The sequence below is a fragment of the Triticum aestivum genome, chromosome 3B, assembly GCF_018294505.1.
Source record: "Triticum aestivum cultivar Chinese Spring chromosome 3B, IWGSC CS RefSeq v2.1, whole genome shotgun sequence".
Lineage (NCBI taxonomy): Eukaryota > Viridiplantae > Streptophyta > Magnoliopsida > Poales > Poaceae > Triticum > Triticum aestivum.
The window spans coordinates 100,309,888-100,333,116 of NC_057801.1; the positions used below are offsets into that span (position 1 = coordinate 100,309,888).

Sequence of the window (23,229 nt, forward strand, 5' to 3'; positions counted from 1 at the left end):
GTCAAAGCTAACCAGCCCGGGTCAACACGGGATTAGCCCCTGTGTCACTGACGTGTGGACCCCACACGTCAGGTTTGACCCGAGCCAGCCCTGTTGACCTGCTGATGTCACTGTGACGTCAGGCTGACGCAGTAAATGATATTTCTGGATTTAAATTAAATCAGGAAATTCCAGAATATTATTTAAACTTCAAAAATTCATAACTTTTATTCTGTAACTCCAAATTGGACAAATTATATATGAAAAATGATCAGAAAAATCCAATCTATCCATCTGTACTATTTTCATGCATGATCAAACAAGTTAAATTGATGTTTTAATCAGAACAAGGAAAAGCACTTTAAAAGGCCATATTTGAATTTGGAATTTGAATCTTTGATTCAAATTTGCTCAAACACTTCTGGCTTTAGTTGCATTAGCCCAACACACTCATATTGCCATGTTCCATGCATGCATCATATTGTTGCATATTGTTTGGTAATGTTGTGTATCGGTATCCTTTGCGACAGGATCTGTTCCCGAGGAGTACCGTGATTACCCTAACGAAGAACCGTATCCGTGCAACGAACCATCAGGCAAGCAACCAACCATTTGATCATATCGATACAATCCCATGTTCTCGCTCCTGCTCTCTTTTACTGCATTAAGACAACGCGATTCAAACTGCTGTGTGCTACGGTAGTTGAACCCATTTCCTCTGCATGACCTGTCATTGCCACAGTAACTAGATGAAACCCACTAGCATGTGTAGGAGTTGATTGAGCCATATGTATGTGTTGTTCCTACCTTGCTATGCCTGCTATGCTTAGAGTCGTGTCAGGTCTGGTTCATCTGGGTGATGGGCTAGAGTGAAATGATTATGTCGGTAATGAGAGTGGTGTGGTGAACACGATTTGGTAAAGGTATCGATGAGAGGCCATGTAGGAGTACATGGTGGGTTGTTTCATTGAAGCCGACCTTAAGCACTGAGATCTGTATGTGTGATTTAAGAATCAGCTACTACCATGCATTGGGCCCGAAACCAATGGACCCTCTCGACTTCTTATTCACCCTAGTTCTCCGTCCAGGAGTTGCAAGTAGTTTCTGGTGTTTGTAGCCTACTGGAGGCCGTGGACAGCGCTGACCGTAGGGGTGGGCTGTGATGCGGTAGGTACGTGGCACGGTGTACCGAATACCCGTTAGGTATCTCGGGAACCCTGTTCACATCGTTCGGGGCCGTATGGGAAACCTCGGCCGGACTCCCTGCGGATGGAACCTGAATAGGCGATAAACCTGGACTGGAGGCTTAGGTGATTAGGTAGGTCGTGGCCGACACCCACGTTGGGCTTCCGCTTGAAGGTTGCCGAGTACATGTCGTGTAAACGACGATAAGTGGTGAGAGCGTGTATGAAGAAGTACACCCCTGCAGGGTTATCATGATCTATTCGAATAGCCGCGTCCGCGGTAAAGGACTACTTGGTTGCCTATACAGTTCATAGACAAGTAAATGGAAACTACTAAAAGCCTCAAGATAAGTGTGAGTGCCGAGGATGGCTCTTCCGTAGGAAGACGGAGGTGGATCCTCGGTAGTGTATTGAAGTGGTGAGTAGTGGACTCGTGTGCGCAAAACTATTTCAAGTTGGAGTATCGTAGGATAGTCTAGCCAAGAGTCAAAGCTGGCTTGCTGCAATAACTCCACCAACCCTTCTTGATACTATGCATGTATGTAGGATCTGATGTAAGTCTTGCTGAGTACCTTTGTACTCATGTTGCTATAATCTACATTTTTACAGAAGACGCTGCAACCCCTTCTGATGGGTTCTATGTAGACGTTGACATCAACGAGTAGGCTAAGGACCCAGGTGGTGACCCTGAGCTTGTGATGGACCACGTAGTATAGTTAGGCTTCCAAGCCTCTTTTATTTTACTAGTTGTCTGTACCCAGACAATGTACTTCCGCTGCTGGTTTGTATGACTGTATGACTTGTATGTGGGGTCGTGAGACCCGTACCTGTGTGTATGATATGTATGGCTCCCTGAGCCTTAAATAAAGTACTTGTGTCATAGAGTCATGTTGTGATGCTTCGTTGTATTTGCACATATCGGGCATATTGTGTGTATGATTGAAATGCTTGGTATGTGTGGGATCTGACTATCTAGTTGTTTATCTTTAGTAGCCTCTCTTACCGGGAAATGTCTCCTAGTGTTACCGCTGAGCCATGGTAGCTTGCTACTGCTCTGGAACACTTAGGCTGGCCGGCATGTGTCCTTCTTCGTTCCTGTGTCTGTCCCTTCGGGGAAATGTCACGCTTTGAGTACCGGAGTCTTGTTAGCCCGCTACAGCCCGGTTTACCGGAGTCCTGCTAGCCCAGTGCTACAGCCCGGCCCCACTTGCTGATGACCGACACGTTCGAAGCTGGGTCATGGATGCCTGTCCCTGTAAGTCTGTGCCACTTTGGGTTTACGACTAGTCATGTCAGCCCGGGCTCTTTATCATATGGATGCTAGCGACACTATCATATACGTGAGCCAAAAGGCGCAAACGGTCCCGGGAAAAGGTAAGGCGACACCCGTGGGAATACCATGCGTGAGGCCGCAAAGTGATATGAAGTGTTACCGGCTAGATCGATGTGACATCGAGTCGGGGTCCTGACAGTTTCTTCGAATGCTGCATAATGACGGCTCAAAAAAAGTCTGGAGTTCAAATAAGCTTAAAAAAATGAAGTGCCCGTGTAACAGATCAGTTCTCGTCCGAAACCCTAATACTCCAAAAGAGATTGTCCAGTTTGTACACGAAGTGCATCCAGTTTTGAAGAGACACACTCTACTCTTGCGCACATGCTATGCGGGTGAAATGATGATACCATGCCAAGTTTAAACATTTTCAGAGTTTATTTTATTGTGATTTACTATTTCACGGTCATTTAGCTCTCTAAACAAATTGGTAAATGATTGAAAAACAGCAAATGATGTCAGAACGTGTTGGAAATTGATGACTTCGCTTCGGATGCTGCATAATGCCGGCTCAAAAAAAGTCTGGAGTTCAAATAAGTTTAAAAAAATGAAGTGCCCGTGTATGAGATGAGTTCTCGTCCGAAACCCTGATACTCCGAAAGAGATTGTCCAGTTTGTACACGAAGTGTGTCTAGTTTTTGCCGTGACCCTCTCTACTCTTCTGCACATGCTATGCGGGTGAAATGATGATACCTTCAACATTTTCAGAGTTTGTTTTGTAGTGATTTTCAATTTCACGGTGATTTAGCTCTGATCTAAACAAATCAGTGACTGAAAAATAGCAAATGATGTCAGAACGTGTTGGAAATTGATGATGTCGCTTTGAATGCTGCATAATGCTGGCTCAAAAGAAGTCTGGAGTTCAAATAAGTTAAAAAAATGAAGTGCATGTGTAACAGATGAGTTCTCGTCCGAAACCCTGATACTCCGAAAGAGATTGTCGAGTTTGTACACGAAGTGCGTCCAGTTTTGAAGTGATTGGCGACCGGCGGGGAAGGACTGGCGCGGGGGATTGAGGGAGAGACCGAGTGAGTGGAGAGAGTGAGGGCGTAAACATGTAAAAATATACATCAAAAATACATTGATTATCAATGACCTTTTTGTGTACAATCTCAATTGTCAATATGATTCCGCAACGGTTTAGAAACCGGTGAAGACTCATATTGAGTCCACAAATTATACACATAGAGTTTAATGAAGACCAAATGCTTCTGATTGTTTGAGATGTAACATATTTAAGGTGGTAAAAATCTTGCTAGGGGAGCGACGTTGGACTAAAAATATCCTTCCACAACCTCTTTACTACCAGTTCATTCCATGAACCGGTACTAAAGGTGCTGGCCGTGCCCCAGCATCTTTAGTACCGATTCATGGCAGAAACCGGTACTAAAGGTTCGCAATGAACCGATACTAAAGATCTCCTCCCGCCTAGCCATTTGAACCGGCACTAATGGACACATTAGTGCCGGCTCAAATGCAAACCGGGACTAATGTGTCTCACATTTGACCCTTTTTTACTAGTGATAGCCATTCCGAGATATATTGCCATGAAAATTTCCACCGTTAAGTTTATTATGACACGCTCCAACATTGTCATATTGCTTTGCGTGATCATGTAGTTGACATTGTATTTCTGGCAAAGCCACCATTCATAATTCTTTCATACATGTCACTCTTGATTCATTATCCCGGTACACCGCCGAAGGCATCCACGTAGAGTCATATTTTGTTCTAAGATTCTTGAGTTGTAAGTAGATAAAAGTGTGATGATCTTCATTATTAGAGCATTGTCCCATGTGAGGAAAGGATGATGGAAGCAATAATTCCCTCACAACTTGGGATGAGTCTCCGGAATTTATGAAAAATTAAAGAGGCCAAAGAAGCCCAAATAAAAAAAGAGGCCAAAGAAGCCCACCAACAAGAAAAAGAAAAAAAAGAGAGATAAAGAGAGAAGGGATAATGCACTACTAGGAAAAAGGCTATAGATGATATGGATACTAATGTCGCACTAGACATGTGGTGCGCCACTACTGTATACTAATGGTGCACCATGTGTTGGTGCACCATTACTGTCCAAATACTAGTGGCGCACCACATCCACGGTGCGCCACTAGTAACAATTTTTTTTCAAAACTAGTAATGGCGCGCCAGGGGATAGTGTGCCATTACTAGTTAAACTAGTAATGGCGCACCACATCCATGGTGCGCCACTAGTATTTTTTTCAACTTTTTTATTTCAAAACTAGTAATGGCGCACTAGGGGATAGTGCGCCATTACTAGTTAAACTAGTAATGGCGCACCACATCCACGGTGCGCCACTAGTAATTTTTTTAAAAAAAATTCAATTTTTTATATTTTTTTCAAAACTAGTAATGGTGCACCGTGCGTGTGGTGCACCATTACTAGTTGAACTAGTAATGGCACACCACTCCCACGGTGCGCCATTACTAACTTGGCCCAAAAATTCCACCGAATGCACCCCCGGACCGCCTTTTCGGTTTAAAAAAATAAAAGTAAATGATGGAAATGTCAAAAAAATAAAAGAAAATAAGTTTCCCATGTGATGTGTGGTCTAGTTATTGGGAAAATTTACAAATATGAATTTCGACTTTATTTGGAATTTGTAAAATGGGCATAACTTTTGCATACGAACTCAGATTAAAAAGTTTTTTATATGAAAAATCATCTACTCGAAAAGTTATATCCGAATTTAAACATTTTCAAAATCCTCAAAAACCTAACAGAAAAAAGTTACGGGGCTTTCAAGATCTAGAGGCAAAAAAATTCAAAAAATTTCAAACTTACTAGTGGCGCACCGTTTGCTAGGTGCGCCACTAGTAACAGAAAAAAATATTTGGTTTCGATTTTTTTTGGGATTTTTTTTCAAAAAATGATACGTAATATGACCGGGAAGTTTGAAATGTTTTTCAAAATTTCATCATACTCATGAACATGAATAAAGTCCTAGACATCAACAAGGTATAATAGGATTGATATGATAGATATATCAACAAGTGCCTGTTAAGTGAGGTGGTGCTGGGGTTGGGTAGAACTATGAAGTTAAGCATGCTCGGGCTGGAGTAGTATGAGGTTGGGTGACCTTCCAGGAAGTTTGACCACTTAGTCCGATTTGACTTGAGATTAAGCATATTGACCTCAAATTAAGCCATAGTGACCCGATATTAAGAAAAAAATGAAAAAAAATTTGAAAAAATAATTGAAACAAAAGATTTAAAAAAAATTCCTGAAAAAATATTTGAAACAAATTTGTTAGTAATGGCGCACTTCTATGTGGTGCGCCATTACTAAGTCAGATAGTAATGGCGCACCGTGGGCTATACTGGTGCGCCATTAGTATCTCGTATACTAATGGCGCACCTGTGGTGCACCATTAGTAAAAAATTCTAATGGCGTGGTGCTGGTGGCGCACCTGTAGTGCGCCATTAGTAGGCAAAACAGGTGCGCCACTAGAAGGCCTTTTCCTAGTAGTGATGTTACTATCCTTTACCACATTTGTGCTTCAAAGTAGCACCATGATCTTCATGATAGAGAGTCTCCTATGTTGTCACCTTCATATATTAGTGGGTATTTTTCATTATACAACTTGGCTTGTATATTCCAACGATGTGCTTCCTCAAATTGCCCTAGGTCTTCGTGAGCAAGCAAGTTGGATGCACACCCACTTAATTCCTTTTGATGAGCTTTCATACACTTATAGCTCTAGTGCAACCGTTGCATCGCAATCCCTACTCACTCACATTGATATCTATTAATGGGCATCTCCATAGCCCCACTAGTATAAAACATGGCATATGTTTGGGTTAGGTATGCCCATTAGTCCCTGTTCAGTCACGAACCAGTACCCATGGGCCCGTTGGTCCCGGTTCGTGAGGACAGGGGCCTGCCGGGCCTCGTGGGGGCATTGGTCCAGGTTCGGCTGGGACCTTTGGTCCCGGTTGGTGGGACGAACCGGGACCAATTGTCCTTGCTCCTGGCCCACCTCCATTGGACCCGGTTCGTGGCATGAACTGGTACGAAAGGGTGACCTTTAGTCCCGGTTCGTGCCATGAACCGAAACCAATGAGTTTCCTATCTATACCACTCGCCCGCGAGCAGAGCACTCCCACTGCTCTATTTTTCCTGGCCGGCGAGGGGGAGCTTTGTGGTGCTCTAGCTCACCTCCTATGCACACCAGGTGTTCGATGGAACGCCCGAGCCACAGTACTTAAGCTTTCTCCTCTCCAAGCTCGACCTCCAAGCTCCATTTTCCTCAATATTTGTCTAGGTTTAGCGGTCCGTCACGTCCCGTCCCGGTCTTCACCACCGTCGATCGCCCGCGCCGATCTCGTCGCCGACAACACCGTGGTGAGCCTCTTGTTCTTATCTTCTTTCTGAAAGGAAAAAATTCTTACTTGTATGTTTGTATAGATACTTGTATAATTTTCTTTCTTTTATTATTGCTTCTTATTACTTAGTGTGTTGGTTTTGGTATCCGCCCCTGTCGGCCCTCATCCTGTCTATGATTCAGATGTGGTATATATTATCTTTATAACTATTTGGTTCATTTATTGTTTATGACAATTATGCCGACCAACGTGACATAGATTTTATTTATCTTGGAGGTATGTGAACCAGAAATTCCAACCAACCCTATTGTCGAGACGTTAAATTTAGTTGAAGAAGAAAACAATTTCTTGAAGGAAAAACTAAAAAATTGATGAGGAGAACATGATATTGGAGTTGCATGTTGCGGATGTCATCGATGATCACAAGATCAGGATAGATGCAATGCGCTTGGAGATTAGAAAGATTAGAAAATATGCCATCCATACCGAGGCTTGGTATCATTATGCCGTTGGATCAATTGTTACCTTGGTTGCGATTATGATCGCATTTGTTTTGGCATTGAAATGTTTTACATAGTTTCAATGTATGGTTTAAATGTGATGAGAACTATGTATGTACTTTGGTTTCAATGTGATGATGAACTTCTATTAATTTGGTCACTTAATTATCTATTCATGATGTTCTGTAATGGTTTTGACACACTTGATTATATATAATGCACGCAGATGAACCGACAATGGATGTATGGTGACAAACACACCTCCGAGTACAATAAGGGCGTGCATGATTTTCTCGAAGTGGCTGAGGCAAACAAGCAGAATGGTTTTATGTGTTGTCCAGGCCCTGTATGTGGGAATGCGAAGTCTTACTCTGACTCGAAAATCATTCACACCCACCTGCTTTATAAGGGATTCATGCAACACTATAATGTTTGGACCAAGAACGGAGAAATAGGGGTTATGATGGAAGACAGCGAAGAAGAAGAGGATGATGAGAACTATGTGCCCCCGAATACGGTGATGCTGCAACGGGGGAAGCTGTTAAAGATCAAGAGGAACCAGACGATGTGCCCGATGAAGATCTCCGCCTAGTCATTGTTGATGCAAGGAGTCAGTGTGAACGTCAAAAGGAGAAGGTGAAGTTCCATCGCTTGCTAGAGGATCACAAAATAGGTTTCTACCACAATTGCGAAGATGGCAACACAAAGCTCGGTACCGTACTGGAATTGCTGGAGTGGAAGGCAGAGAATGTTGTGTCTGGCAAAGGATTTGAGAAGCTACTGAAAATATTAAAGAAGAAGCTTCAAAAGGATAACGAATTGCCCGACAGTACGTATGTAGCAAAGAAGGTTGTTTGCCCTCTAGGATTGGAGGTGCAGAAGATACATGCATGCCCTAATGACTGCATCATGTACCGTGGTGCGTAGGAGGATTTGAATGCATGCGCGGTATGCGGTGCATTGCGGTATAAGATCATATGAGATGACCCTCGTGAAGTTGACGGCGAGCGCCCCCGGAAGAGGATTCCTGCCAAGGTGATGTGGTATGCTCCTATAATACCACGGTTGAAACGCCTGTTCAGAAACAAAGAGCATGCCAAGTCAATGCGATGGCACAGAGATGACCGTAAGAAAGAAGGGAAGTTGAGAGCACCCGCTGACGGGTCGCTGTGGAGAAAAATCGAGAGAAAGTACAGGGAGGAGTTTGCAGGTGACACAAGGAACGTATGGTGTCGGACATAGGGTTCTGGAAAAACTCTTGAGGTTCTAACACTGGGGTGCGCACGAAGATTTCCCCCTACCAAAACATGGCCTCAGCCTCGCCGTGATCCCTAAGCTTAACTGGATGGACTCACACCACAAGAGAAACAAGATTTATACAGGTTCGGGCCACCATGGTGGTGTAATACCCTACTCCTGTGTATGGTGGTGGATTGCCTATTTGGCTGATGATGAACAGTACAAGGGAAGAACTGTTGGGGAACGTTGCAGAAAATTAATTTTTTTCCTATGGTTTCACCAAGATCCATCTATGAGTTCATCTAAGCAACAAATCATGGGAGAGAGATTGCATCTACATACCACTTTGTAGATCGCGCGGAAGCATTCCAAAGAACGGGGTTGAAGTAGTCGTTCTCGTCGTGATCCTATCACCGGAGATCCTAGCGCCGAACGGACGGCACCTCCGCGTTCAACACACGTACGGTCAGCGTGATGTCTCCTCCGTCTTGATCCAGCAAGGGGGAAGGAGAGGTTGATGATGAAAGCTCCAGCAGCAGCACAACGGCGTGGTGGTGGTGGAACAGCAGCACTCCGGCAGGGCTTCGCCAAGCACGTGACAGAGGAGGAAGAGGTGTAGCAGGGGGAGGGAGGTGCCAGAACTTTAGGGTGTGGCTGCCCATCCCCCCTCCCTTTATATAGGCCCCCAGGGAGGGAGCGCCGGCCCTGGAAGATCCAATCTCCCAAGGGGGCGGCGGCCAAGGGGGGTGGAGTACCCCCCAAGCCAAGTGGGGCGCCCCCCCCCCACCCTAGGGTTTCAACCCTAGGCGCTGGGGGTGGGCCAAGGGGGGCGCACCAGCCCACTATGGGCTGGTTCCCCTCCCCACTACGGCCCTTGGGGCCCTCCGGGATGGGTGGCCCCACCCGGTGGACCCCCGGGACCCTTCCGGTGGTCCCGGTACAATACCGGGTGACCCCGAAACTTTCCCGATGGCCGAAATACCACTTTCTATATATAATTCTTCACCTCCGGACTATTCTGGAACTCCTCGTCACATCCGGGATCTCGTCTGGGACTCCGAACAACATTCGGTATACTACATACTCATATTCATATAACCCTAGCGTCACCGAACCTTAAGTGTGTAGACCCTACGGGTTCGGGAGACACGTAGACATGACCGAGACGGCTCTCGGGCAATAACCAACAGCGAGATCTGGATACCCATGTTGGTTCCCACATGCTCCTCGATGATCTCATCGGATGAACCATGATGTCGAGGATTCGAACAACCCCGTATACAATTCCCTTTGTCAATCGGTACGTTACATGCCTGAGACTCGATCGTCGGTATCCCAATACCTCGTTCAGTCTTGTTACCGGCAAGTCACTTTATTCGTACCGTAATGCATGATCCCGTGACCAAACACTTGGTCACTTTGAGCTCATTATGATGATGCATTACCGAGTGGGCCCAGAGATACCTCTCCGTCATACGGAGTGACAAATCCCAGTATCGATCCGTGTCAACCCAACAGACACTTTTGGAGATACCTGTAGTGCACCTTTATAGTCACCCAGCTACGTTGTGACGTTTGGTACACCCAAAGCACTCTTACGGTATCCGGGAGTTACACGATCTCATGGTCTAAGGAAGAGATACTTGACATTGAAAAAGCTCTAGCAAAACGAACTACACGATCTTGTGCTATGCTTAGGATTGGGTCTTGTCCATCACATCATTCTCCTAATGATGTGATCCCGTTGTCAATGACATCTAATGTCCATAGTCAGGAAACCATGACTATCTGTTGACCAACGAGCTAGTCAACTAGAGGCTCACTAGGGACATGTTATGGTCTATGTATTCACACGTGTATTACGATTTCCGGATAATACAGTTATAGCATGAATAAAAGACAATTATCATGAATAAGGAAATATAATAATAACCCTTTTATTATTGCCTCTAGGGCATATTTCCAACAGTCTCCCACTTGCACTAGAGTCAATAATCTAGTTACATTGTGATGAATCGAACACCCATAGAGTTCTGGTGTTGATCATGTTTTGCTCGCGAGAGAGGTTTAGTCAACGGATCTGCGACATTCAGATCCGTATGTACTTTGCAAATATCTATGTCTCCATCTTGAACATTTTCACGGATGGAGTTGAAGCGACGCTTGATGTGCCTGGTCTTCTTGTGAAACCTGGGCTCCTTGGCAAGGGCAATAGCTCCAGTGTTGTCACAGAAGAGTTTGATCGGCCCCGACGCATTGGGTATGACTCCTAGGTCGGTGATGAACTCCTTCACCCATATTGCTTCATGCGCTGCCTCCGAGGCTGCCATGTACTCCGCTTCACATGTAGATCCCGCCACGACGCTCTGCTTGCAGCTGCACCAGCTTACTGCTCCACCATTCAACATATACACGTATCCGGTTTGTGACTTAGAGTCATCCAGATCTGTGTCGAAGCTAGCGTCGACGTAACCCTTTACGACGAGCTCTTCGTCACCTCCATAAACGAGAAACATGTCCTTCGTCCTTTTCAGGTACTTTAGGATATTCTTGACCGCTGTCCAGTGTTCCTTGCCGGGATTACTTTGGTACCTTCCTACCAAACTTACGGCAAGGTTTACATCAGGTCTGGTACACAGCATGGCATACATAATAGATCCTATGGCTGAAGCATAGGGGATGACACTCATCTCTTCTTTATCTTTTGCCGTGGTCGGGCATTGAGCCGAGCTCAATCTCACACCTTGCAATACAGGCAAGAACCCCTTCTTGGACTGATCCATTTTGAACTTCTTCAAAATCTTATCAAGGTATGTGCTTTGTGAAAGACCTATGAGGCGTCTCGATCTATCTCTATAGATCTTGATGCCTAATATATAAGCAGCTTCTCCAAGGTCCTTCATTGAAAAACACTTATTCAAGTAGGCCTTAATGTTGTCCAAAAGTTCTATATCATTTCCCATCAAAAGTATGTCATCTACATATAATATGAGAAATGCTACAGAGCTCCCACTCACTTTCTTGTAAACGCAGGCTTCTCCATAAGTCTGCATAAACCCAAACGCTTTGATCATCTCATCAAAGCGAATGTTCCAACTCCGAGATGCTTGCACCAGCCCATAAATGGATCGCTGGAGCTTGCATACTTTGTTAGCATTCTTAGGATCGACAAAACCCTCCGGCTGCATCATATCTAGTTATTCCTTAAGATGCCCGTTAAGGAATGCCGTTTTGACGTCCATCTACCATATCTCATAATCATAGTATGCGGCAATTGCTAACATGATTCGGACGGACTTAAGCTTCGCTACGGGAGAGAAAGTCTCATCGTAGTCAATCCCTTGAACTTGCCGATAACCCTTAGCGACAAGTCGAGCTTTATAGATGGTGACATTTCCATCCGCGTCCGTCTTCTTCTTAAAGATCCATTTGTTTTCTATCGCTCGCCGATCATCGGGCAAGTCAGTCAAAGTCCATACTTTGTTTTCATACATGGATTCTATCTCGGATTTCATGGCTTCTAGCCATTTGTTGGAATCTGGGCCCGCCATTGCTTCTTCATAGTTCGAAGGTTCACCGTTGTCCAACAACATGATTTCCAGGACAGGGTTGCCGTACCACTCTGGTGTGGAACGTGTCCTTGTGGACCTACGAAGTTCAGTAGCAACTTGATCCGAAGTACCTTGATCATCATCATTATTGTCCTCTTTAGTTGGTGTAGGCATCACAGGAACATTTTCCTGAGCTGCACTACTATCCCATTCAAGAGGTAGTACTTCATCGAGTTCTACTTTCCTCCCACTTACTTCTTTCGAGACAAACTCTTTTTCCAGAAAGGATCCGTTGTTGGCAACAAAGATCTTGCCCTCGGATCTTAAGTAGAAGGTATACCAATGGTTTCTTTAGGGTATCCTATGAAGACGCATTTTTCCGACTTGGGTTCGAGCTTTTCAGGTTGAAGTTTCTTGACATAAGCATCGCATCCCCAAACTTTTAGAAACGATAGCTTAGGTTTCTTCCCAAACCATAATTCATACGGTGTCATCTCAACGGATTTAGACGGTGCCCTATTTAAAGTGAATGTAGTTGTCTCTAGAGCGTATCCCCAAAATGATAGCGGTAAATCAGTAAGAGACATCATAGATCGCACCATATCCAGTAGAGTGCGATTACGACGTTCGGACACACCGTTACGATGAGGTGTTCCAGGCGGCGTGAGTTGTGAAACGATTCCACAATTTCTTAAGTGTGTACCAAACTCGTGACTTAAATATTCTACTCCATGATCCGATCGTAAGAATTTTATCTTTCGGTCACGTTGATTCTCTACTTCATTCTGAAATTCCTTGAACTTTTCAAAGGTCTCAGACTTGTGTTTCATCAAGTAGACATACCCATATCTACTCAAGTCATCAGTGAGAGTGAGAACATAACGATATCCTCCGCGAGCCTCAACGCTCATTGGACCGCACACATCGGTATGTATGATTTCCAACAAGTTGGTTGCTCGCTCCATTGTTCCGGAGAACGGGGTCTTGGTCATTTTGCCCATGAGGCATGGTTCGCATGTGTCAAATGATTCATAATCGAGAGACTCTAAAAGTCCATCAGCATGGAGCTTCTTCATGCGCTTGACACCAATGTGACCAAGGCGGCAGTGCCACAAGTATGTGGGACTATCATTATCAACTTTACATCTTTTGGTATTCACACTATGAATATGTGTAACATTATGTTCGAGATTCATTAAGAATAAACCATTGACCATTGGGGCATGACCATAAAACATATCTCTCATATAAATAGAACAACCATTATTCTCGGATTTAAATGAGTAGCCATCTCGTATTAAACGAGATCCAGATACAATGTTCATGCTCAAACTTGGCACTAAATAACAATTATTGAGGTTTAAAACTAATCCCGTAGGTAAATGTAGAGGTAGCGTGCCGACGGCGATCACATCGACCTTGGAACCATTCCCGACGCGCATCGTCACCTCGTCCTTCGCCAGTCTCCGCTTATTCCGTAGCTCCTGCTGTGAGTTACAAATGTGAGCAACGGCACCGGTATCAAATACCCAGGAGTTACTACGAGTACTGGTGAGGTACACATCAATTACATGTATATCAAATATACCTTTAGTGTTGCCGGCCTTCTTGTCCGCTAAGTATTTGGGGCAGTTCCGCTTCCAGTGACCCTTCCCCTTGCAATAAAAGCACTCAGTTTCAGGCTTGGGTCCATTCTTTGACTTCTTCCCGGCAACTGGCTTACCGGGCGCGGCAACATCTTTGCCGTCCTTCTTGAAGTTCTTCTTACCCTTGCCCTTCTTGAACTTAGTGGTCTTATTGACCATCAACACTTGATGTTCTTTCTTGATTTCAACCTCTGCTGACTTCAGCATTGAAAATACTTCAGGAATGGTCTTTACCATCCCCTGCATATTGTAGTTCATCACAAAGCTCTTGTAGCTTGGTGGAGCGACTGAAGGATTCTGTCAATGACCGCCTCATCCGGGAGGTTAATGTCCAGCTGGGACAGGCGGTTGTGCAACCCAGACATTTTGAGTATGTGCTCACTGACAGAACTATTTTCCTCCATCTTACAACTATAGAACTTGTCGGAGACTTCATATCTCTCGACCCGGGCATGAGCTTGGAAAACTAGTTTCAGCTCCTCGAACATCTCATATGCTCCGTGTTGCTCAAAACGCTTTTGGAGCCCCGGTTCTAAGCTGTAAAGCATGCCGCACTGAACGAGGGAGTAATCATCAGCGCGAGACTGCCAAGCATTCATAATGTCTTGGTTCTCTGGGACGGGTGCATCACCTAGCGGTCCTTCTAGGACATATTGTTTCCTGGCTGCTATGAGGATGATCCTCAGGTTCCGGACCCAGTCCGAATAGTTGCTGCCATCATCTTTCAGCTTGGTTTTCTCTAGGAACGCGTTGAAGTTCATGTTGACATGAGCGTTGGCCATTTGATCTACAAGACATATTTTGCAAAAGTTTTAGACTAAGTTCATGATAATTAAGTTCATCTAATCAAATTATTAAATGAACTCCCACTCAGATCAGACATCCCTCTAGTCATCTAAGTGTTACACGATCCGAGTCGACTAGGCCGTGTCCGATCATCACGTGAGACGGACTAGTCATCATCGGTGAACATCTCCATGTTGATCGTATCTTCTATATGACTCATGATCGACCTTTCGGTCTCTTGTGTTCTGAGGCCATGTCTGTACATGCTAGGCTCGTCAAGTTAACCCTAAGTGTTCTGCATGTGTAAATCTGTCTTACACCCGTTGTATGTGAATGTTAGGATCTATCACACCCGATCATCACGTGGTGCTTCGAAACGACGAACTTTAGCAACGGTGCACAGTTAGGGGGAACACTTTCTTGAAATTATTGTAAGGGATCATCTTATTTACTACCGCCGTTCTAAGTAAACAAGATGCATAAAACATAACAAACATCACATGCAATTATATAGTAGTGACATGATATGCCCAATATCATATAGCTCCTTCAATCTCCATCTTCGGGGCTCCATGATCATCTTCGTCACCGGCATGACACCATGATCTCCATCATCATGATCTCCATCATTGTGTCTTCATGAAGTTGTCACGCCAACGACTACTTCTACTTCTATGGCTAACGCGTTTAGCAATAAAGTAAAGTAATTTACATGGCGTTCTTCAATGACACGCAGGTCATACAAAAAATAAAGACAACTCCTATGGCTCCTTCCGGTTGTCATACTCATCGACATGCAAGTCGTGATTCCTATTACAAGAACATGATCTCATACATCACAATATATCATTCATCATTCATCACAACTTCTGGCCATATCACATCACATGACAATTGCTGCAAAAACAAGTTAGACGTCCTCTAATTGTTGTTGCATCTTTTACGTGGCTGCAATTGGGTTCTAGCAAGAACGTTTTCTTACCTACGAATAACCACAACGTGATTTTGTCAACTTCTATTTACCCTTCATAAGGACCCTTTTCATCGAATCCGCTCCAACTAAAGTGGGAGAGACAGACACCCACCAGCCACCTTATGCAACTAGTGCATGTCAGTCGGTGGAACCGGTCTCACGTAAGCGTACGTGTAAGGTTGGTCCGGGCCGCTTCATCCCACAATACCGCTGAAGCAAGATAAGACTAGTAGCGGCAAGCAAGTTGACAAGATCTACGCCCACAACAAAATTGTGTTCTACTCGTGCAATAGAGAACTACGCATAAACCTGGCTCATGATGCCACTGTTGGGGAACGTTGCAGAAAATTAAAATTTTTTCTACGGTTTCACCAAGATCCATCTATGAGTTCATCTAAGCAATGAGTCATGGGAGAGAGATTGCATCTACATACCACTTTGTAGATCGCGCGGAAGCATTCAAAAGAATGGGGTTGAAGTAGTCGTTCTCGGCGTGATCCTATCACCGGAGATCCTAGCGCCGAACGGACGGCACCTCCGCGTTCAACACACGTACGGTCAGCGTGACGTCTCCTCCGTCTTGATCCAGCAAGGGGGAAGGAGAGGTTGATGATGAAAGCTCCAGCAGCAGCACAACGGCGTGGTGGTGGTGGAACAGCAGCACTCTGGCAGGGCTTCCCCAAGCACGTGACGGAGGAGGAAGAGGTGTAGCAGGGGGAGGGAGGCGCCAGAACTTAAGGGTGCGGCTGCCCCCTCCCCCTTCCCTTTATATAGGCCCCTAGGGGGGGCTCCGGCCCTGGGAGATCCAATCTCCCAAGGGGGCGGTGGCCAAGGGGGGTGGAGTACCCCCAAGCCAAGTGGGGCGCCCCCCCCCCCCCCACCCTAGGGTTTCAACCCTAGGCGCAGGGGGTGGGCCAAGGGGGGCGCACCAGCCGACTATGGGCTGGTTCCCCTCCCCACTTCGGCCCTTGGGGCCCTCCGGGATGGGTGGCCCCACCCGGTGGACCCCCGGGACCCTTCCGGTGGTCTCAGTACAATACCGGGTGACCCCGAAACTTTCCCGATGGCCAAAATACCACTTTCTATATATAATTCTTCACCTCCGGACTATTCCGGAACTCCTCGTGACGTCCAGGATCTCATTCGGGACTCCGAACAACGTTCGGTATACTGCATACTCATATTCATACAACGCTAGCGTCACCGAACCTTAAGTGTGTAGACCCTACGGGTTCGGGAGACACGTAGACATGACCAAGACGGCTCTCGGGCAATAACCAACAGCGGGATCTGGATACCCATGTTGGTTCCCACATGCTCCTCGATGATCTCATCGGATGAACCACGATGTCGAGGATTCGAACAACCCCGTATACAATTCCCTTTGTCAATCGGTACGTTACATGCCCGAGACTCGATCGTCGGTATCCCAATACCTCGTTCAGTCTCGTTACTGGCAAGTCACTTTACTCGTACCGTAATGCATGATCCCGTGAACAAACACTTGGTCACTTTGAGCTCATTATGATGATGCATTACTTAGTGGGCCCAGAGATACCTCTCCGTCATACAGAGTGACAAATCCCAGTCTCGATCCGTGTCAACCCAACAGACACTTTTGGAGATACCTGTAGTGCACCTTTATAGTCACCCAGTTACGTTGTGACGTTTGGTACACCCAAAGCACTCTTACGGTATCCGGGAGTTACACGATCTCATGGTCTAAGGAAGAGATACTTGACATTGAAAAAGCTCTAGCAAAATGAACTACACGATCTTGTGCTATGCTTAGGATTGGGTCTTGTCCATCACATCAGTCTCCTAATGATGTGATCCTGTTGTCAATGACATCTATTGTCCATAGTCAGGAAACCGTGACTATCTATTGACCAACGAGCTAGTCAACTAGAGGCTCACTAGGGACATGTTATGGTCTATGTATTCACACGTGTATTATGATTTCCGGATAATACAGTTATACCATGAATAAAAGACAATTATCATGAATAAGGAAATATAATAATAACCCTTTTATTATTGCCTCTAGGGCATATTTCCAACAAGAACAGCCTCCTCAGGAGAGATGTTCTTGTGCTTGGCGAACTTGTGTGGATGAGGATGATCTGAATGATCCGCCCCTCTCTACTGTCGTGGATATCCTTATTTATAGAGGCCCTGATCCTCTTCCCAAATATTGAGAGAGAAGGGATCCCACAACGGGCATTTTGAAAGGGGACAACTAGTATAAGCTATCCTGATTAAAGGTGGTCTTCGCCTATCAAAGGTGCTGGTGATGACGTCGTCTTGGGCTCCACGATGACCGCAGTCCTGCTGTACTGCTGGTCTTGGTCTTGTTGCACCAATATGGAAACCTTTGCCTGATGCCTCGGAACTCCGCGCCTGCACTTGCCCCCTTAGCACCAAAGAGTAAACGAGGACATTGCGCGGGCTGGCGGCCGCCTGGCCTTGATCGTCATGGCTTGCGTCACGGGGACCTCGCGAGGTGCCCCTTGCCTTGATCTCTCTGCCCCCTCATGAGCCTGCCTTGTGAGGCCGCTCCTGAGGAGTCCTTGCATCGTCCGCTCCATGAGGCTTGGCCCCTCGCGAGGGTCTTGAGTGTTAGTAGATGAAGGCAGGTCATACTGGGCCACTGGTAGAGCCACGCTGCAGGCCGCAGGCAGGCAAGTTTGGGGACCCCCGTTCCCAGAACGCCGATAGTAGACCCCGGGCCCAAGGCGCGCTCGGACTTGGCTTAACGGCGAAGCCAAAGGGCAAGTGCGGAGCGCCGCGTGCCCCAACAGCCTGTGACCTGGGTCAACGTGTGGCAACTTATTGGACGTGAGCGTCTCCGCTTCCCCACATTGCCCCAATATACGCCTGGCTAGGTGGCCACAGTGCCCTACATAGTTATTTCCTCCTCGTAGGCGGCGTGCTTCCTATTCTCACTACTAGAATCTGGCACTTTGCCATCTGCCATGGCAGATGGCAAAGGCATGGTCGGCGGATGGCAAAGGCGTTGCCATCTGCCAGCAGATGGCAAATAGTTCGTCTGAAATCCTGCCGGTAAAGGCTTCTTTGCCATCTGCTGGCTGATGGCAAAGAGCCTGTGGCTTTGCCATCTGCTGGCAGATGGCAAAGCCTCTTAACGGGGTTAGCCCCGTTAGAAGGCTAACGGCATACTTTGCCGTCTGCCAGCAGATGGCAAAGGGCCCAAATAGGCCATCCCAAATTTTACATGTAGATGACACATGGCCTCTTTGCCATCTGCCAGCTGATGGCAAAGCTCTTTGCCATCTGCCAGCAGATGGCAAAGTGCATATATTGCCCCATTTAATATATATTTTCTTATATCAATTCATTTTCACAGAAAATCAAACACCAATATATTTATATGACCAATATAGCATATTCAACACATATTACCAATAGTCATGAACACATATATATCGAACACATATACAACACATGTTACCAATAGTTTACCAATAGTAGCAAGTTTCATCCATACATATACATAGTTTCATCAATATTACACAGTTTCATCATAGGTAGCAAGTTTCACAAAGTCAAAACAAAAACTAAAGACAAGCACTCCATCAACCCAAGGTTCCGTGATCTGAAGCAAATCTACAAAATGGGACATATAAGGAATTAGAAATATTCCCTTAAAAAAATAGAAAGAATTAGAAATAGCCCGTCAAAAAGAGTCATGATCACGTACACACATAAGCAGTTGTCCATGCCTCATGCTAAGAAAAAGTAAAAGAGGGCAGGTCGGACACGTACATAAGTCCTGGCCATGTACGCACATCCATGTATATACTAGATGGATACCCCGCGCGTTGCTGCGGGACATGTTGCGTGAGCTTCTAAATATTAAACGGATTGGTTTCAGTAACCATAAGAAAGTTGTTTTTCTTTACTAATGTAACACTGTCTATTTTGGGATGTTCACAACAAATTGGCATTGCAGTTAAGTACACGCACTAAAAAAGACGGGATTTGCAGTATATGTACTTTGAAGATTAGTCATATTGCCATATAGCACTGAAGATGGTTCTCATATACATGAATACTAAAGATGATTTGATAAACATGAGTATTTGTTAGAGGCAGATATTGGAGAGGTGATTTAATTTTGCAAGATGAAGATTGATGCAAGACAGGATTGAAGTTTTCATTAAATAAATAGTGCAAAATTGCATACACGGTGAGAAAATGAAATTAGTTTTCAGCAATGGACCAGCTCTTTAATATTGCTTAAAAAATATTATTGCTGGCAGGTGCACAAACGAAAACAAATGAAGCTACTAATTCTAGCGTGCGAGTTTGGAATAAAATAAATACAACTATTAGATAACCAAATTCCCTTGATCTCATTAGTGACCACAGATGGTATTTTTAGACTACCGCTAAAATAGTTCACAAAATGAGCGATAACAACCCAGAGTCTTTCCTTTATGATGAATCAGATTTTTAATCAAATCAACACCTTAGGAAAGATAAATAAAAATAAAAATAACTCCTATTAGATAACCAAATTCTACTTATCCCATTAGTGATAACAAATGATATTTTTATACTACTGCTAAAAATAGTTCACAAGTATGAGCGACAACAACTTGTAGGGATTTATTTGTTTCTTTCCTTTATGATTTTTCAGACAAAAAAATAAATCTAATCAACACCTTAGGAAAGATAAATAAGAAATTTCCAAGGAGACTAGCAAAATGCATAGCTATGTTCATACCTTGCTGTATGAAAGCAAGCAATTATGCTAGTTGTTATATTGATCTCCACTTTGGCCGAATGCTTGAGAAAGTTGAAAGTGTACAATTTGACTGAGATGCAGAGAGACGACTACTACTAAGATTGGAGGCAACAGAACTAACAATACCTGTTGGTGGTGGCACCAGAAACATACCGTTGCTTTTCGGTGATATGGAGTGGAAAAACACATGCGTAGATGGCTTTTGACAGAACCTTTGCATGCATGTGCCCGTGGTAAGAAGCAGGTGCAGCAGGAAGTTGTCACTGACGACTTCTACTATTATATCTATAATTCTGTATAAACAACTGGGAGTTGAAAATGAAAGAAAACAAAATGTCAAGGAAATACTGTTAGGCTGTGTATGAACTATCACTGTATGGACCATGGAGTAATTAAGTCTTGCTTCAAGAAAACATAATCAGAATGGACAAAAGAGTAAAACCTTATAGATTCTATCTTTGTAATATGAGGATGTGCCGTTCCCTGTAGTTTTGTCATACCAAACATTAGCTTGTTGAAAGATGCAACGTGCCAATAAAATTAAAATGAATCACCACCAACAAATTCTTAATTTAAAATTTTGGTAGCGTCTTGTAGCAGCAGCAGCACCGCGTCATTAAGCCAGAGAGACACGTACGACCCGCACAAATTCATCCAGCCGATCCCACACCTCCAGAGCAGCCGGTCTGTCTTGATGCCTTTTATTCTTGCTTATCTGCACCATAGGTTAATAACACAATTAATAAAGCAGCTGTAAGTGGGAGCAAAATAGAATTTGATTACAATAACCAAGAAAACATATGAAAAATTCCTCCCACTAACAGATATGATTTTGACATTCCACTGTTTGACCACTTTTGCTGAATCGACACTATCATCTTCAAAGCGTACAAAGAACCCAATAACTGAGAGAAAAGTTTAAAATGTTAGGCCACATATGGTATCGACTTGCTGTGCTGAAAAGAGAAACAGAGCAATCTAATGTTCCATGTTGCATTACAAATACCATAAATTTTTGACCAAGTTTAGTGGGAGGCTTTGCTAGGAACAGAGACAAAAGGTGCGGGGAAACGGGTATGATTTGGTTAGTCATAGCAGCAGTGATTTCCTGCTCGACAGCCAATGTCAATGCCAAAAACAAGCATCATTTTAACCCAATCTATCTATTATATACTTAAAACAATAGAAAACTAACGGTTAAGATTCATCTATACAAAGTTAAGATGCATAAAATAAATTTGCCATGGTGAATTTGTAAAATTTGCCATGATCGATGAACTAAATTTGTCATGCTCTATAAAAATAAATTTGCCATGTATGTTAAATAGTTTTCTAATATATTTCCCATGTGACCATAACTGAATTTGCCATGTGACCAGTAATGAATTTGCCTATGAACAAAAAGACTAGGAAAATGAAAAATGACAGAATATGCCATGTGACAAAAAATAATGGAATTGCTGTGACAGAAATGCCGTGTTACGAAAGTCACCGAATTTCTTAGGGCATAACATTACTCAGCTAGCTATATAAAAATTCAAAAATAAAATGCATCTGCTTGAAGAAATAATGCGATTGACACGTTAAAACTATGATAGAAATGTAAAATTTGATGGCAAAACTACAGCAAGGAAAAAGAACTCCTATGTAGTGATGGTAGAACGTATGAATTTGCCGCGGCAAAATTTGGTTCTCCCTAAGAAAACATAATGGAAAAACTATGGTGGAACGAATCTAAATTTGCCGTTCACTGCATATTGAAAATTGCCCTAGAATATCCCTACCAGTTCTGAACCAAATCAAAAACAACATATCACAAAAATACCATGGTACAGAATGGGGGTGAAAATTGCCATGACATATCTACTAGTGCACTGGGTCATGGCATGTCATCTGTACTAGTCTACTGGGTCATGGGATGCAATTGGGGGTGAGAAATCTAAACACAAAATTCGGATCTGCCTCTACTGGGTCATGGAACATCAATTTGCAGATAATCAAACTAACAAAAATGAAAAAAAGATGGGGGGTTGAGGATGTTGCCACCTGCAGTGGAAGGATCCAAATGCCTTTTGCAGTTCGCCACCGTGGTGGTCAAGCTCGACCTGCGGCTGCGGCGTCACCTGGCGAACAACGACGAGCATGGACTCCCTGCAGCCTTGCAGCAAAAACATGATGCGGAGGACCGCCACGCCCGTCATCGAGTAGTGCGCCTCCACAATCTTGAAGCCATAGGGTGCGCTGCCCCCCCCCCCCCCCCCCCGGCTGCGGCCGCGGCAAGGACGCCCAGCCGCATCGGAGGTGATAGTCGCACCGAGCGACTAGAGCAGCCACATCAGTGGCCATGGACGGCGGCTAGGTGCGCACAGACGGAGGCGGCCTCGACGTCCGCGCTCGCCGCGGCGGCGCGGGCAAGCAGGCGGCGCTCGCTCTCCGCCCACGTCGCCCCGTTGAGTCGGTCGGCGCGGACCCGGAGCGCGCCAAACTCGATGATGGCCGCCAGGTTGAGCAGTCGATGTGCGCGCAGACGGAGGCGGCCTCGACGGCCGCTGCGGCCACTCGCCCCGCTTGAGCCGGTCGGCGGGGACCCGGAGTGCGCCGTCCTAGAGCTTCGCATCGACGAGCACCGCGGCGCTCGTCCTCCTCCTCACTCTCGAGCTGAGTAAAACAAGTGGTGTGGCTGTGGGAGTGGATAAGGAAAGAGAGTGGATAAGGAGAGAGACGTGCGGTGGGAGGAAGAAACGTTCGGGCTGGGAGAGGTGGGGAGAGAGAGAGGGGTGGGGCCGGGTTGGAGAGAGGGGAGGATAATTTTTTTTAGAAGAGACCTCTTTGCCATCAGCCAGCGGATGGCAAAGGCCCATATCTTTGCCATCAGCCAGCGGCTGGCAGATGGCAAAGAGGTGGGGCTACTGGGCCGTTACAG

The 23,229-nt window shown here is 45.1% G+C and overlaps 1 long non-coding RNA gene across 2 annotated transcripts; it reads right to left on the reverse strand.

Moving 5' to 3' along the window:
• Positions 1–18,952: 18,952 nt before the first annotated feature.
• On the reverse strand, positions 18,953–23,028 carry LOC123068857 (uncharacterized). 2 transcript variants are annotated; one of them, XR_006432075.1, is made up of 4 exons: positions 22,353–23,024; positions 21,129–21,211; positions 20,433–21,021; positions 18,953–19,162 (listed from the first exon to the last, which is right to left on the reverse strand). It is a non-coding gene; the product is annotated as an uncharacterized lncRNA (long non-coding RNA). The 2 variants fall into 2 exon arrangements; XR_006432074.1 differs by having other exon boundaries at positions 18,953–21,021; positions 22,353–23,028.
• Between the last annotated feature and the right edge of the window lie 201 nt (positions 23,029–23,229).